The sequence below is a fragment of the Schistocerca gregaria genome, chromosome 6, assembly GCF_023897955.1.
Source record: "Schistocerca gregaria isolate iqSchGreg1 chromosome 6, iqSchGreg1.2, whole genome shotgun sequence".
Classification (NCBI taxonomy): Eukaryota; Metazoa; Arthropoda; class Insecta; order Orthoptera; family Acrididae; genus Schistocerca; species Schistocerca gregaria.
The window spans coordinates 442,204,549-442,220,417 of record NC_064925.1 but is presented as its reverse complement, the minus strand read 5'-3'; the positions used below and the strand labels follow the sequence as shown (position 1 = coordinate 442,220,417).

The following is a 15,869-nucleotide window of genomic DNA, read 5'->3' as shown; positions in this document are numbered from 1 at the left end:
TAAGTGGGGTACAAAGTTTAGTGTAGGCAGAACAAATGTTCATGACGAACAAAGGAGTGGAAGCACCCTTCACTTTGACTGATAATGGTGGTACATTGTTCGTGAAGAGTGCCAGTCAACAATGGATGAGATTTCTGCAATGTTTCCAGAAACCTCCAGAACTCTGTTGTATGAGACACTCACAGAAACGCTGGGATACCGGAAACTGTGTGCAAGGTGGGTCCCAAAAGGGATGACAGAACTACAGCCGGCCGCGGTGATCTCGCGGTTCTAGGTTCTAGGCGCTCAGTCCGGAACCGCGTGACTGCTACGGTCGCAGGTTCGAATCCTGCCTCGGGCATGGATGTGTGTGATGTCCTTAGGTTAGTTAGGTTTAAGTAGTTCTAAGTTGTAGGGGACTGATGACCACAGATGTTAAGTCCCATAGTGCTCAGAGCCATTTGAACCATTTTTGACAGAACTACACAATAAAATTCGTATCTATAGCTCCCGCGAATTTATCGAGCAACTTGAATTGGAAGGAAGCATTTTCTGATCTCTGTTGTGGCTGGAGATGAAACCTAGGTGCCTCATTGAATGCCTGAGACGAAAAGACAGTCGTCACGGTGGAAATCACATCAATCCTCCATCTGCCAAAAAATTCAAATCAATTTCTCAGTGTTTTGGACCGAAAAGCCCTAATTTCGGTCGAATTTCTGCTCCACGAGGAGATCATCGATGTGTAGCGATATAGTGAGACAAAATATGTCAAAAGGAGTATTCAAAAGAAATGGAGGAGAATGCTGACGAGAGGAGTGTGCTTAATGCAAGACAACACTTGCCCTTATTCAGCCTTAGCCACCAAGGCGCTCTTGGTCTCATTTGGTTGGATTGTTTTGAATCCCCTCCCGTATTCCCATGGCTTTTCAACTTGTCACCTCCCTGAAGGTACTCAGGAGTGAAATTAAATTTTCAACCGTTCAGCTGGTATAGAAAAAGAAGTGGGAGAATGAACTGGCGGGAGAGTTCTTCGAGGAGGGCATAAGTAAGCTTGTGTCACGGGTCACCACATGAACTGAACGGGATGGCGATTATGTGAAAAAAAAAGTAGTCAACAAGTGTACCAACAATATAAGTAATTTTTTTCTAAAAAAATATAAAAATCTAGTACACTTTCCTTCTGAGTGTGGCTCTTACTCCATTGTGGAGTTACTAGCATACAGGCAAAAACAACAGCTTATCAGCAACGAGATCACACAAGTGTGTGCATTTTAACTAATTAGACACAGCTAATACCTGTTACTCTAGACTGCGCAGTTATTTAACTAAAGTAGTTGAATATAATAATTTCAGTTCCAAATTCAAAGCTAGGCTGTACTATTTAGGCTCTCGTGACCACTTGTTGACCTACTGCCTGTTGGCTTTCGACTCGGAATGGCCAGCATTTATTCCGTGATTTTTTTCTGAGGTTTCGCCAACACCAGCGTCTGGAATATTCATAGAATCACTAGAGCTGTACTGGTAGGTGAATCTTTTGACAACGCCAGCACTCATGCTGGCGAATTGTTATTCAAACGTCGGCCGAAGATCCCAAGACGAAAGCCACTGCACGGTACGTCAAAGATAGAAAGTTTTAAATAACATGGTTTTGAGAATTGACAGCGATCTACACCATGAATACTGCACGGCTGTCCATAAATCCGTAACATTACAACGAGGTGGAGATCTCTTACGAACAGCACGTTGCAAGGCATCCCAGATATGCTCAATAATGTTCATGTCTGGGGAATTTGGTTGCCAGCGGACGTGTTTGAACTCAGAAGAATGTCCCTGGAGCCACTCTAGCAATTCTGCACGTATGGGGCGTCACCTTGTCCTTCTTGAATTGCCCAAGTTCGTCGGAATGCACAATGGAAATGAATGAATGCAGGTGATCAGACAGGATGCTTACATACGTGTGACCCGTCGGAGTTGATCTAGACGCATCAGGGGTCCCTTAGCACTCCAACTGCACACGTCCCACAAAAGCCTCTACCAGTTTGAACAGTCCCCTCCTGACATGAAGGGTCCATGGATTCATGAAGTACTCTCCCAGGCCAATGTCGGTGTGAATGGGCCCAGGCGAGACGTAAAGCTTTGTGTTGTGCAATCATCAAGGGTACACGAGTGGGCCTTCGGCTGCGAAAGCCCGTATCGATGATGTTCCGTTGAATGGTTCGCACGCTGAAACTTGTTGATGGCCCAGCATTGAAATCTGAAGCAATGTGCGGAAGGGCTTCACTTCTGTCACGTTGAACGATTCTCTTCGTCGTCGTTGGTCCCGTTCTTGCAGATCTTTTTCCGGCCGCAACGTAGTCGGAAATTTGATATTTTAACGGATTCCTGATATTCACGGTACACTTATGAAATTGTCGTACGGGAAAATCCCCACTTCATCGCTACCTTGGAGATGCTGTGTTCCACGGCTCGTGCGCCGACTACAACACCACGTTCAAACTCTCCTAAATCTTGATAAACTCCCACTACAGCAGCAGTAACAGATCCAACAACTGGTTAGACACTTTTTGCCCTACGTAGGCGTGCCTACCGCAGCGCAGTATTCTACCTGTTTACATACCTCTGTATTTGAATACGCATTCTTATATCAGTTTCTTTGGTGCTTCAATGTATTATAAATTATCAGTTAATAAACCATCGAGAGCGTAACAATCATGTATTTAAAAACGATGAGACTTTATGCTGACCCTCTTCAAATCTAATGCATCATATGACTGCAGTCGGCGGTGCACCGAACAGTTGCGTGACATCGCACTACACGTATCTGAAAATAGCCACTATAAAGGCCGAAACACCTCATAGTTTTCAAACAAATGATTACCATCTTGACTATTCTGTTAATCGATAAAGGAAGGTAAACTTCAAGTTCCCGTCAACTACTGCGTATATTTTAAGAAGGTAGTGCCAGCCAGCCCGTAAATATTTGAAATAGATCACGATTTACCGCCAAGAGATGCTGTTAATATTTTTATTGAACCACGAATTCCGCTCCACGGACCTCATCAGGTTCATAAAACATTTCCATCATCACAATGGGCGATATAAAGTCAATGAAGTCAATACAAGTAAAATAGTTTATTTATATTACTATTTGACAACAGCACCAAATTCATGGTTTTTATTATTAGCGCCGTTGATTTTATATCGCCTAGTGTGAAGTAAATGATTTATGAACCTGATGACGATCTGCGGACCGAAACTAAGTGTTCAAGAAATAAATTATATCAGCAGCTTCAGGCGGTAAACAATGACGTTCTTCAAACAATTTTCGGTAATGTTTACTGAGTAAAGCTTAGTTATTAAATCACTAAAAGCACCACACTGTAATTTATTACGATAATAAGCTGCAATGCAGAAAAAGCGCTATAATAAGTTTGTCCGCATGTATTACTGCACGGTGCAATGTTATTAATAATGAAAGCCCAGCACACGAGTACAGTACAGTACATCAGTAAGTATGAACTACAGCAATGGTTTTGTATTGATGGTTTCGCCGGCTTCGGTGGCCAAGCGGTTCTAGGCGCTTGTCTGGAACCGCGCGACCGCTACGGTGGCAGGTTCGAATCCTGCCTCGGGCATGGATGTGTGCGATGTCCTTAGGTTAGTTGGAGTTAGGTAGTTCTAAGTTCTAGAGGACTGGTGACCTCATAAATTAAGCTCCTTAGTGCTCAGAGCCATTTTGATGGTTTCATGATATATGTAAACAATGTCAACGGAAACAATGGTAAAAAACGAAATCGAAATTTAATTTTACACATATATATTTCCTCAATTTATATTTTTTTTTTTTACAGCGAATGCTCGTATTCCCTGCTTCCAAGCGTAGTGTAATACAACCACCACAGCATTATCACAGCAGCAGCTTAGTCACTAAAACCCCTCCTCATACCCCTACCATGTTCTCGTCCACCCTGTATGAGGCGAAGGTGTAACGTAAGTAAGATTGGGCAAGCAGCTTGCGCCCACTAGAATGTTTTAAATTACTATTTACCAACACTGATATAAAGTAATGTAGTAAAACGGCTTATTTTTCATCTTTTTTTGCCATTCAATGCCGTAAGGTACCGATAAAGACAATTTTTAATTTAACGTAAATGGCATACAATGCTTGGAACTTATATGAACTGGTTGTTACCTGTTATTTTCAGCTGACAGTGGTGGTTACGCCTCCCCTAAAATACTCGCACATATTGAATTATATTTGGTTTCCACGCAAAATACTTGAATTCCCACTTCAGCTTAGTTTTAATATTCTCTGAATGCAGTTAGGTCGGTTTTTACGGTATAATAGTCTCAAACGAACTCATAACGTGCCGTAGAGGAAGACCAATACTTAAATACAGTTAGCAGGTTCAAGTGGATGTACCTTGCGGCAGTTATGTAGAGATGAAGAGGTTTACACAGAATAGGCTAGTATGGAGAGCTGTGTCAAATCAGTCTTCGAACTGAAGACCATCGCAACAACAATCAACAACAACAATCAACAACAACAATCAACAACAACAATCAACAACAACAATAACAGCTAATGCCGTACGCGCAGCTGGTTGTCATAGACTTACCACTCCTCTTCCTTGCAATCGTGGGTCCACATAGCACAGCTGTTGTTCACAGAACTGCCTTGACGTCTCGGCAGACACGCACACACAACACATACAAACCACTGCAGCTCTGAGCGCTTGGCCAGTCTCCTCACGCGCTTCCCCCCACTCTTCCCCAGATAACGCACCCAACCCCACTCCGCTGGCCGTGGTGCGAGGATAGTTTCATGGGGCCTCGCACGCGAGTGACGGATCGCAGCGATTCGTCGACAGATCGCGCAATCTGTACGCATACCTCTCTGATCGCAGCGATCGATCACAGATCGCACGGAATTCCCATCCAATCTGACGGATTGCGTGCGACATATGACAATGTAGCTGTCTGGCTATCACTCGTTTGTCTAGATATTAAGCGTGGTTCGCTGTGCCCACGTAGAGTAAGAATTTTGCGTTAGAGTTTACAGTTATTCAAGGACCACAAATCACTCTGGAAAGTGAAGTTGATGGCGGAGATTTTATTTATTGATTGAGACTGTCCTGCATACAGAGGTTTGTCTCCGGTATAGCAGTGCACTCGGAATTTATTACAACGAGTATTGCGAGGTGCATTCAAGTTCTAAGGCCTCCGATTTTTTTTTTTTTTTTTTCTCCGGAGAGAGAAACATGCACATTGTTTCAAAATGAGGCCGCGTTCATTGTCAATACGTCCCAGAGATGGCAGCACCGCACGGCAGCGGCGAGAATGAGAACTGGAATGAGATTTTCACTCTGCAGCTGAGTGTGCGCTGACATGAAACTTCCTGGCAGATTAAAACTGTGTGCCCGACCGAGACTCGAACTCGGGACCTTTGCCTTTTGCGGGCAAGTGCTCTACCATCTGAGCTACCGAAACGCGACTCACGCCCGGTCCTCACAGCTTTACTTCTGCCAGTATCTCGTCTCCTACCTTCCAAACTTTACAGAAGCTCTCCTGCGAAACGTGCAGAACTAGCACTCCTGAAAGAAATGATACCGCGGAGACAAGGCTTAGCCTCAGCCTGCGGGATGTTTCCAGAATGAGATTTTCACTCTGCAGCGGAGTGTGCGCTGATATGAAACTTCCTGGCAGATTAAAACTTTGTCTCCTTCGCAGGAGACCTTCTGTAAAGTTTGGAAGGTAGGAGACGAGATACTGGCAGAAGTAAAGCTGTGAGGACCGGGCGTGAGTCGTGCTTCGGTAGCTCAGATGGTAGAGCACTTTCCCTCGAAAGGCAAAGGTCCTGAGTTCGAGTCTCGGTCGGGCACACAGTTTTAATTTGCCAGGAAGTTTCATACGAGGATGAGAACTGTTTTAAATACTTAAAATGGCGACGTTTTCCTTACTAGAGCAGCGTGCAATCATTCGTTTTCTGAATTTGCGTGGTTTGAAACCAATTGAAATTCATCGACGGTTGAAGGAGTTATGGATGTGTCGAAAGTGCGTTCGTGGTTGCGACAGTTTAATGAAGGCAGAACATCGTGTGACAACAAACCGAAACAACCTCGGGCTCGCACAAGCCGGTCTGACGACATGATCGAGAAAGTGGAGAGAATTGTTTTGGGGGATCGCCGAGTGACAGTTGAACAGATGGCCTCCAGAGTTGGTATTTCTGTGCACACAATCCTGCATGACGACCTGAAAATGCGAAAAGTGTCATACAGGTGGGTGCCATGAATGCTGACGGACGACCACATGGCTGCCCGTGTGGCATATTGCCAAGCAATGTTGACGCGCAAAGACAGCATGAATGGGACTTTCTTTTCGTCGGTTGTGACAATGGATGAGATGCGGATGCCATTTTTCAATCCAGAAACAAAGCCAGTCAGCTCAATGGAAGCACACAGATTCACCGCCACAAAAAAAATTCGGGTAACCGCCAGTGCTGAAAAAATGATGGTGTCCATGTTCTGGGACAGCGAGGGTGTAATCCTTACCCATTGCGTTCCAAAGGGCACTACGGTAACAGGTGCATCCTACGAAAATGTTTTGAAGAACAAATTCGTTCCTGCACTGCAACAAAAACGTCCGGGAAGGGCTGCGCGTGTAGTTTCACCAAGACAACGCGCCCGCACATCGAGCTAACGTTACGCAACAGTTTCTTCGAGATAACAACTTTGAAGTGATTCCTCATGCTCCCTACTCACCTGACCTGGCTCCTAGTGACTTTTAGCTTATACCAACAATGAAAGACACTCTCCGTGGCCGCACATTCACCAGCCGTGCTGCTATTGCCTGAGCGATATTCCAGTGGCCAAACAGACGCCTAAAGAAGCCTTCGCCGCTGCCATGGAATCATGGCATCAGCGTTGTTGAAAAATGTGTACGTCTGCAGGGCGATTACGTCGAGAAGTAACGCCAGTTTCATCGATTTCGGGTGAGTAGTTAATTAGAAAAAAATCGGAGGCCTTATAACTTGAATGCACCTCGTACATATCTACTCAATCACAATCTGTTCAAGACGTTTCTCCAAGTATTTTGGTCTTGTGCATACACTTCTGCAACAAATCTTCTAATTGTCGTCTGTACATTTTAGAGTCAGATGGTCATCGGTCGTCACCTTTTCCCACAGTTTCCCACCCCAATAATAATAGAAATAAATGAAGAAGAAATAGAAGTGTAGAACATTTTTCACTGATTAGCGAGCTGCAGAAGTAGATTTTGAGTCATTTATGAGACGAGATGCATTATTAATGTTTCAACTTCGCAACAGAAAGAGGTAACGTCAACTGGACATTTCAGTTTAAATGTTTAGGGCATACCTACTCTACAGTTGTACTTAAGTCTTTGTCATTTCATGATATAATCCAACTCCCTCTCTCTACAGTTCACAATAAGAGTTATGGAAATCAGCAGTGTTGCATTTGATAACATTTTTAAAGACATTTCGGGATTTCAAACCCACTGTGTGAATACTTGCAGTCGTGCTGAAAAACTAATAAATGAAAGAGGAATTGACGACTTCAGGAAATATTTACGAAATAGATAAGAAAGATGTTCAAAACACATTTCCATTCAATGAATCAATGTAATATTTTGAAATTTTTTGCCAGTGAACTGTAGGCCATGTTACAGAACACAAGCCTAATAAATTTCAATTCGTGGTTTATTTATTTCGTGGACTATCGTAGATCAACTGCCAGGGCTGCTAACACAACATCTCATTTTCGTGTGTGACGGGCGTATACACGATCAAGCAATTTGTCAAACTTTACTATGTTTGCCAAATGTTTGACCGTGTACGACACTGTTTGTCGTCTTTGAGAGATACTTTAACTGACGGAAAATTTTGGCAAAGTAGCGGATGTTCTTTGAGTCAATGCTTCGCTGCATATGTTTCAAAAAAGTGCTTTATTACAATTTATTTCATTGTATCGTGAGTTTCTACCACTATGGAATTCACGATCATGAATAAAAACATGAAAATAGCACTGACAGTGACCATAATGGTTGTGGTATCACACCTCTGTCAGCTATACATCACGCAGGATGAGATTAAGATCAACATTCTACACACAAAATGCAAGCGAGGATGCAATAAAATAAAAATCGTTCTCCGGTTGTTCCACGAACGATGTAGACTATACGTTTCTGCGTGTGGTATTTCAATGCACTATCGTTAGAAAAACAAATACAAAAGAATAAGTTTTCGCATACTTGTGTCTTCTGTTTCACTGTGGGGGAAGTAACTCTAGACAATTTATTAAAAATTTTCACCGTCCACTCGGAGAATAGTTGGTGTGGTCGTCGGTTTTCCAGTGTTGCACTTCCTATAATACATTTCCATGCGTACATATGTTTATCGTTTTAAACCCTTCACTGGACCAGCATTTTATTTTCTTTTTCTTATTTCCTAAACACAGTGCCAGAATCAACGTTAGAAATGCCTTACCTGCATTTGTTGCCACTGTCATCATGAGAATAGCGTCTACTTCAAAAGCGAGATTAAACTGACAAACCTGTGAAACGGTCTAGTTTGACAAATCCGTGGATGGGTAAGAGCAAAAATGGCCAATAAGTTTGATCGTGTACGGAGGTCTTAGTATCGCAACTGTCAAAGAGCGTCGGCCAAAGACTATCATACTTGGATCAGCTTCAGCTACAATATGGCCGGCAGGAGGTGACACTATAATCCGTTCATCATAAGAATAAACCTGATGGAAACAAACACACACGCGATGATTGGTCAGAAGCCGTAGCACACGTATACTGGTGTTATTACGCTCTTGGAAGTAGGTCCTGCTTATGTATTAGATATTTTATTACAAGTTACTTTAAATGAAATTTTAAGATATTCAAATGTATTAACAACCATCAACGATTTTCTTAATCGCGCTTTAGCTACGTAGTTTTTATTTCAAAAATCGTGTACTGCCACAGCCTCTGCAGCGTTGTACTCTGATTGTCGCGCTGTTAATGTGCAGTGTGAAAATGGCTGAGGCTACTCTATGTTTCGTAGTTTAGACATGCGTGGAACACTGTTAAAAAGTGCCGGGAAACAGGCTGTTCTTAACTTCTTTTTTAAAATTTATGGAGATAATCGGCTTTGATGTTTTCCCTGTGATGTATGTTCTGCAAATGACAACGAAAAACAACAACGAACGTGTAGCGCAGTTGGGAGCGTAATGGACCATCCCCAACACGCGGGTATTCGTGTGTTGGTTAAGTCTCCCCAGTATCTTTTTTTTCTCGTTCAATTTGAAATACCTACATCTCGTAATTATAAAACTCATCATCATTATTTATGAATAATGCAGTGTTCTTGTTTCTAATTACATATTGGATGCGAAATTCCTGTATCCATTTCAAATACAAATTGTTAATCATCGATATTTTATGAAAGACAGCTCCGGTTCATAAAAGTTGTTTAAATTAAGAAAACATAACAATTTAATTTTTTAAGACAGAAATGAAAAACCAAATCCCTTTTCTGGACTACGTCCATCATCTTATATCATAGAGGTAGATAAGTATCGTAGAAACATGAAAAACAATCATTTTCACAAACTCGAGCACATCGTACAAATGCTGGATTTTTACGTTTGCTACTGTACCATTACAATATGAACCCAATAGAACTGATTTGGAACCAAGCTGCGGGATTTGACCTGAGAAGTAAACAGACTGTTAAGCTACCAGACGTACTGGAACTAACACATGCAGCTTTCCCAAACGTCACTGTCGAACGCTGGCGGGATGTCAAACGGCTCGTCATAAAAGAAGAGGAAATGCTGCGCCTGGTTGGCTTCGTGGAGTCTGTTGTTGATAGATTCGTTATCAACGTAGCAAGTGACACTTCCAGAACTGAAATGTATTTCTCGGATTCGGATAAGGAAGGAGCCAAGAGATTACCACACGACTGACTGTAAGTAATACCTTTAGCTGCTTCAATATTTAACTATACGGTGAAATGCTTCAATACTCTCTTATGCTACACATAGCTTATGCAGAAGAATCACCCTATTGTTAAGCCGCGCGCGACCGCTATGGTCGCAGGTTCGAATCCTGCCTCGGGCATGGATGTGTGTGATGTCCTTAGGTTAGTGAGGTTTAAGTAGTTCTAAGTTCTAGGGGACTGATGACCTCAGAAGGTAAGTCCCATAGTGCTCAGACCACTTTTTTTATTGTTAAGTCGGGAACTTTCATTATTCTTGTTTTTAATTACGATAGTATGTTAGCTAAAAACGATACCATGTTGTGGTTTTCGTCTAGTCGTCTTAGGAGCATATTGTGGGAGATGGCTCAAATGGCTCTGAGCACTATGGGACTTAACATCTGAGGTCATCAGTCCCCTATTGTGGGAAATTTGCAGTGTAATATTTCATTCTGCTTAAAAATTAAATGCCATTTGTAGCCGCATTGCTCCTCTGCTCGTCTCTCTTTACGTGTGAACTGCTGCTGGCCACTTCACTGCAGGCTAGCTGTTCCAGCTGACCGGCCAGTGCTGTCCAAGTTAAATGCACCGGTATAGCTGTTGTCCCGTACTATCGCTAAGTCGATGAGCGCATATTGCACAGCACGATACTATCGTACTTGACAGTAGTCGAGACCGCTTGGCTGCAGTCCCACGTGAGACGGAAATCCAAGGAGATTTCAGCAAACGCGGAAGAATACATAGTGCAATAATGGCAAGGAAAGCGTTTCTCAAGAAGAGAAATTTGTTAACATTGAATATAGATTTATGTATCAGGAAGTCGTTTATGAAAGTATTTGTTTGGAGTGTAGCCATGTATGGAAGTGAAACATGGACGATAACTAGTTTGGACAAGAAGAGAATAGAAGCTTTCGAAATGTGGTGCTACAGAAGAATGCTGAAGATTAGATGGGTAGATCACGTAACTAATGAGGGGGTATTGAATAGGATTGGGGAGAAGAGAAGTTTGTGGCACAACTTGACTAGAAGAAGGGATCGGTTGGTAGGATATGTTTTGAGGCATCAAGGGATCACAAATTTAGCATTGGAGGGCAGCGTGGAGGGTAAAACTCGTAGAGGGAGACCAAGAGATGAATACACTAAGCAGATTCAGAAGGATGTAGGTTGCAGTAGGTACTGGGAGATGAAGCAGATTGCACAGGATAGAGTTGCATGGAGAGCTGCATCAAACCAGTCTCAGGACTGAAGACAACAACAACAACATGTTTACATCAGGTTTATTCTTATGATAAACGTATTATAAAATCCAAGAGAAACTGCTATATGATTCTGCGATCACATGAGCCTATCACAATGATTTCTACAAATTTCTGGGAAATAAAAACTGTTTCAGCACTAGTGAGGGAAACTCTGTCAATTCTGCTGTGTTGTTGTGGTCTTATGCCCGAAGATTGGTTTGATGCAGCTCTTCAAGCTATTCTTTCCTGTGCAAGCCTCTTGTATCCTAGTAACTACTGCAATCTTGTGAGGTGTGCATGTCATATTGGTCGTTACAGAACTGTTAACTTCTTACTCTCATATATTGATATGCACACATCTGAGAGCAAACCATGTTGATCTGCGATCTTTGATGGTGTTGTTAGAACGTTTCTGCCTCAGGCCGCTCATAAAGAGGGCATTGTTATGGGTCGATATGTATTGGAAAGGTGATGTAGAACTGAATGATCAAGAAATTTTATCCGGAACTGAGCTGCTATATATTGGATACAGATTTGCTGCATATGATTAAATAAGGTGATGACAGTATTTATGGATTTTGAAAAGAATTTTGTTTAAAACTGTGAATCAACGATCCGCGGCTTTGAATACTTTCGCGTAGTTAGCGTCGTGTTGTAAAATTAATTGTCGCACCGGGATTTGCTTCAAACGTATCTCATGGATTGCTCGTAGCTAGGGAGGTTAGTTCTCCTCCCTCACATATATATTTTTGAGAAAGAACAGAGATAATTTGGGTATGTCCACGATCTTGACATGGAAGTTATAAAATAATTATTTGCTGTAAAACTGTTTTAAGAAAATCATTTTGTAGAACATTGGGACCCAGAATTATTTTAATGCAAGAGATACTATGTTGCTTGGTCCACATTGCATGTAGCGTTACACACACTACAATATCATTTTTACTTTACCATATTAATTCAGCCTAACTGCCGCGCTTCTTGCTGTTCTCCACTTTCGTGAGAAAACTTTTACTGTGCAAGAGTAGTTCAGGGCCATAGTCATCCAGTTACACTATACACACGGAACAATGTCGTCACACAATTAATCAGTGATTAGATCAGACAGCTTACATTTAGTTTGCTACACAAATTACATTTCAGTGAACAGTGTGATCCATCCGTACCTGAAACATTTTTCTGAGTTTTGTTCGCAAGTTAAGTTCGTAAATCAGCAGTGGAGTTTAATAGAAGTAATATGGATAATTTACTCAGATATAATGTAGTAGATCATCTGTTGCGTCATTTTTTTGGTTTATTTTGGCGGATTTTTGAGATGTTGAAACCTGTCTGCTACAACGTCAGGCAACACACCAGTTCACTCGACTACGCAATGCGTAGTTTAAGTAATTCCATTTTTCGGTAATTAATTTACACTCTACATTACACGCAGAGTTTTTCAGAAAAAAATTACATTGTATATCCATTTAAACCTGCTTACTGTATTCATCCCTCGGCCTCCCTCTCCAGTTTTCCCTCCAAACTTCCATTAACAAATAAACTATTCCCTTATGCCCCAAGATACATCCTGTTAACTGATTCCTTATTTAAGTCAAGCAGTGTCTTAAATTTGTTTCCTCTCAATTCGATTCAATACCTCCTCATTGGTCATTCGATCTACCCAGCTAATCATCAGTGTTTTACTGCAGCACCACCACCTTTCAAAAGCTTTTATTCTGATCTTGTATGAACACCTTAGCTTCCACGTTTTACTTCCATACAAGGCTACACTCCACAGAAATACCTTCAGTAACGACTTCCTAACGTTTAAAATTTATATTCTTTCATAAACGTTTCTCCAAATATTTCCAGTCTGCATTTTATGTCTTCTCTACTTCGGCTATCGTCAGATATTTTGCTGCCCAAATAGCATAATTCATCGACCACTTTTAGTGTCTCATTTCCTGCTCTAATTCCCTCAGCATCACCTGATTTAACTCGACTGCATTCCATTACCCTTGCTTTACTTTTGTTGATGATCACCTTCTTAAAGTCTCTTTTCAAGACACTATCAATTCCGATCAGCTGCTCTTCCACGTCATTTGACGTCCCTAACAGAATTACAGTGTCATCGCCAAACGTCAATGTTTTTATTTCCTCTCCCTGAACTTCAGTTTCCTTTCCAAACCCCTCCTTGGTTTCCTTTATTGTGTGCTCAATGTACAGATCGAGTAACTTTGGGGAAAGGCTACAAGCTTGTCTCACTTCCTTCTCAACCAGTGCTTCCCCTTCATGCCCCTCGACTCTTAACTGCTGTTTGGTTTCTGTACAAGTTGTACGTAGCCTTCCGCTCCCTATATTTTATCCTGCTACCCACAGAATTTGAAAGAGTGCATTTCAGTCAGCATTGTCTAAAGCTGTATCTAAATTTACAAAAGCTGTAAACATGGGTTTGCCTTTCTTCAGTTTATGTTCTAAGATAAGTCGTAGGCTAGTATTGTGTCGAGTATACCTAAATTTCTCTGGAATCCAAACTGATCTTTACAGAAGACGGCTTCCACCAGTTTTTCCACTCGCACACCCGATTTTGAAAAGGAGATGCTGGAATGTGTTGCAGCAGACCCCACTACAAGCACTCGTCTGTTGCACGTGAAATGGGCGCTGGCCATACTAGCGTGAGCGAGTACTCCACGAACAAGAATTACCTCATATCACCCACATCGAGTCCATCCAATGCTGTGGCTGATTTTGCACCAAAGGTCGCACTGTGTCGGTGGTTGCTCCAGCAATAGATTGATCGTTCATATTTCCTCGGGATCGTGTTGCTTACTGACGAGGCCTCATTTGATCGTGATGATATTTCGAACAGCAGGAATAGCCATGTGTGGGATGAGGAAAACCCCCAGGCTGTAGTAGATTCACACCATCAAGTACGTTATGCTGTGAATATATGGGCCGGCATTGTAGGCGACAATATCAATGGGCCAGATATTTTACCTGCCTGTCTGAATGGCCACCTGTACTCAAGGTTCGTGCAGTTGTTGGAGAACGTACCCCTGCCTGTTCATGGAAGAATGTGCATACAACACTACGATGGACCGCCTCACTTCAGTGTGGATGTCGGAAACCATCTCAGTGCTGTATTTTCTGGTCCATGGCTTCCGAGGTTACCTGACCAGAATCCCCTTGGTTATTTCCCATGAGGATACGGAGATGGAATTAGTTGTCAGAACTGTAGCTGCCTGTCATGTGATTCGAAACACGCCAGGGATATTTGTCAGGGTGCGTCAGAATCTTGTTCACCGATGTCATGCTTACATTGAGGCTGATGGCCGTCAGTTTCGGCACATGTTGTACAAATGGTTCAGATGGCTCCAAGCACTATGGGACTTAACATCTGAGGTCATCACTCCCCTATACTTAGAACTACTTAAACCTAAGTAAGCTAAGGACATCAAACAATTCCATGCCCGAGGCAGGATTCGAACATGCGACCGTAGCAGCCGCGTGGTTCCGCACTGAAGCGCCTAGAACCGCTCGACCACAGCGTCCGGCTGTACAAATGGTACATTCATTGTGTCTATGGTGGTATTTGGAGTTAACTGCAACTAATGTAAATATAACCGTACACAGTAATGCGATTTTATTCCTATTATCTCCATATGCTGGCTTTTCCGACCCCAGGTTCCCTACCTCAAATTGTTCAGCAGAGCATCCTCTATATCCTGTTAAATTTTTGCACGCTCTTACGGAAACTTCCTGTATAAAATGAGAAAAGTGATTTCAGTATTACAATGGCAACACCTACAGCTAGAATCCAGTAACAAACGCATGACTTAAGAATTGGTAACGCATTGCGTGGTCATTGTCAGACTGCTGATCGTCTAAAATCACTGCAGGTTGGGGACCATTCCTACAAGAGAGTGCAAAATTCAAATACCTAGGGGCACTTTTCACTGAGAACTCGTCATGTGAAGCAAACATCAATGCCAGAATGCAAGCAGGAAACCGATCTTACCATAGCCTAGCACAACTGCTTTGGTCCAAATATCTCTCCAGACAGTTCAAGATTAGACTGTACAAAACCCTGATCCAGCCAATGCAGTGGACCGTCCATGTGGCCCGGATGGAGGATCAAGAGAGGCCTCGGAAGCTCCTGGATTTCACACCTACAGGAAAGAGACCGCCAGGGAGACCCAAGAAGCGTTGGAGGGATGGACTCCATGAAGATTTAAACCAAGTGTCAATAGATGTGGACGAATGGCGGATAGCAGCAATGGACAGAATACAGTGGAAGAGGAAACTTGTAGATGGGTGCAGTCCACTGGGCTGATCACGTAGCAGTAGTAGTAGTAGTAGTAGTAGTAGTAGTAGTAGCAGTATTGCGAAGACAATAATGCACCTTGGAGTGCGGTGTGGCCTATTAGACGGTACGCATGTAAGTGCAGTGTGTGAGATGTGCATAGTTTCTCGCTGTCGTCCTCTGGCGTTGATTGTATTGCAGAATGGCACCATTTCTAGTTTGGAAGTATTTTACAAAGTGCGATAGCAATGAAGTAGAATGGTCCAGTTTATTTAAAAGATAACAACGGGTGGAGGAACAACAAACTCGCGTCACAATGAAGTCGAAAACATTCACAATGTTCCTTGGAAGAGAATATAACTTTGAGTGACAGACTTGTAAT

General features: G+C 42.4%; 1 protein-coding gene across 1 annotated transcript in view; it reads right to left on the bottom strand.

Moving 5' to 3' along the window:
- Positions 1 to 15,869, bottom strand: part of LOC126278302 (protein CBFA2T1-like) — a 1,072,749-nt gene that overhangs the window by 57,403 nt on the left and 999,477 nt on the right. The gene's annotated exons all lie outside the window — the stretch shown is intronic.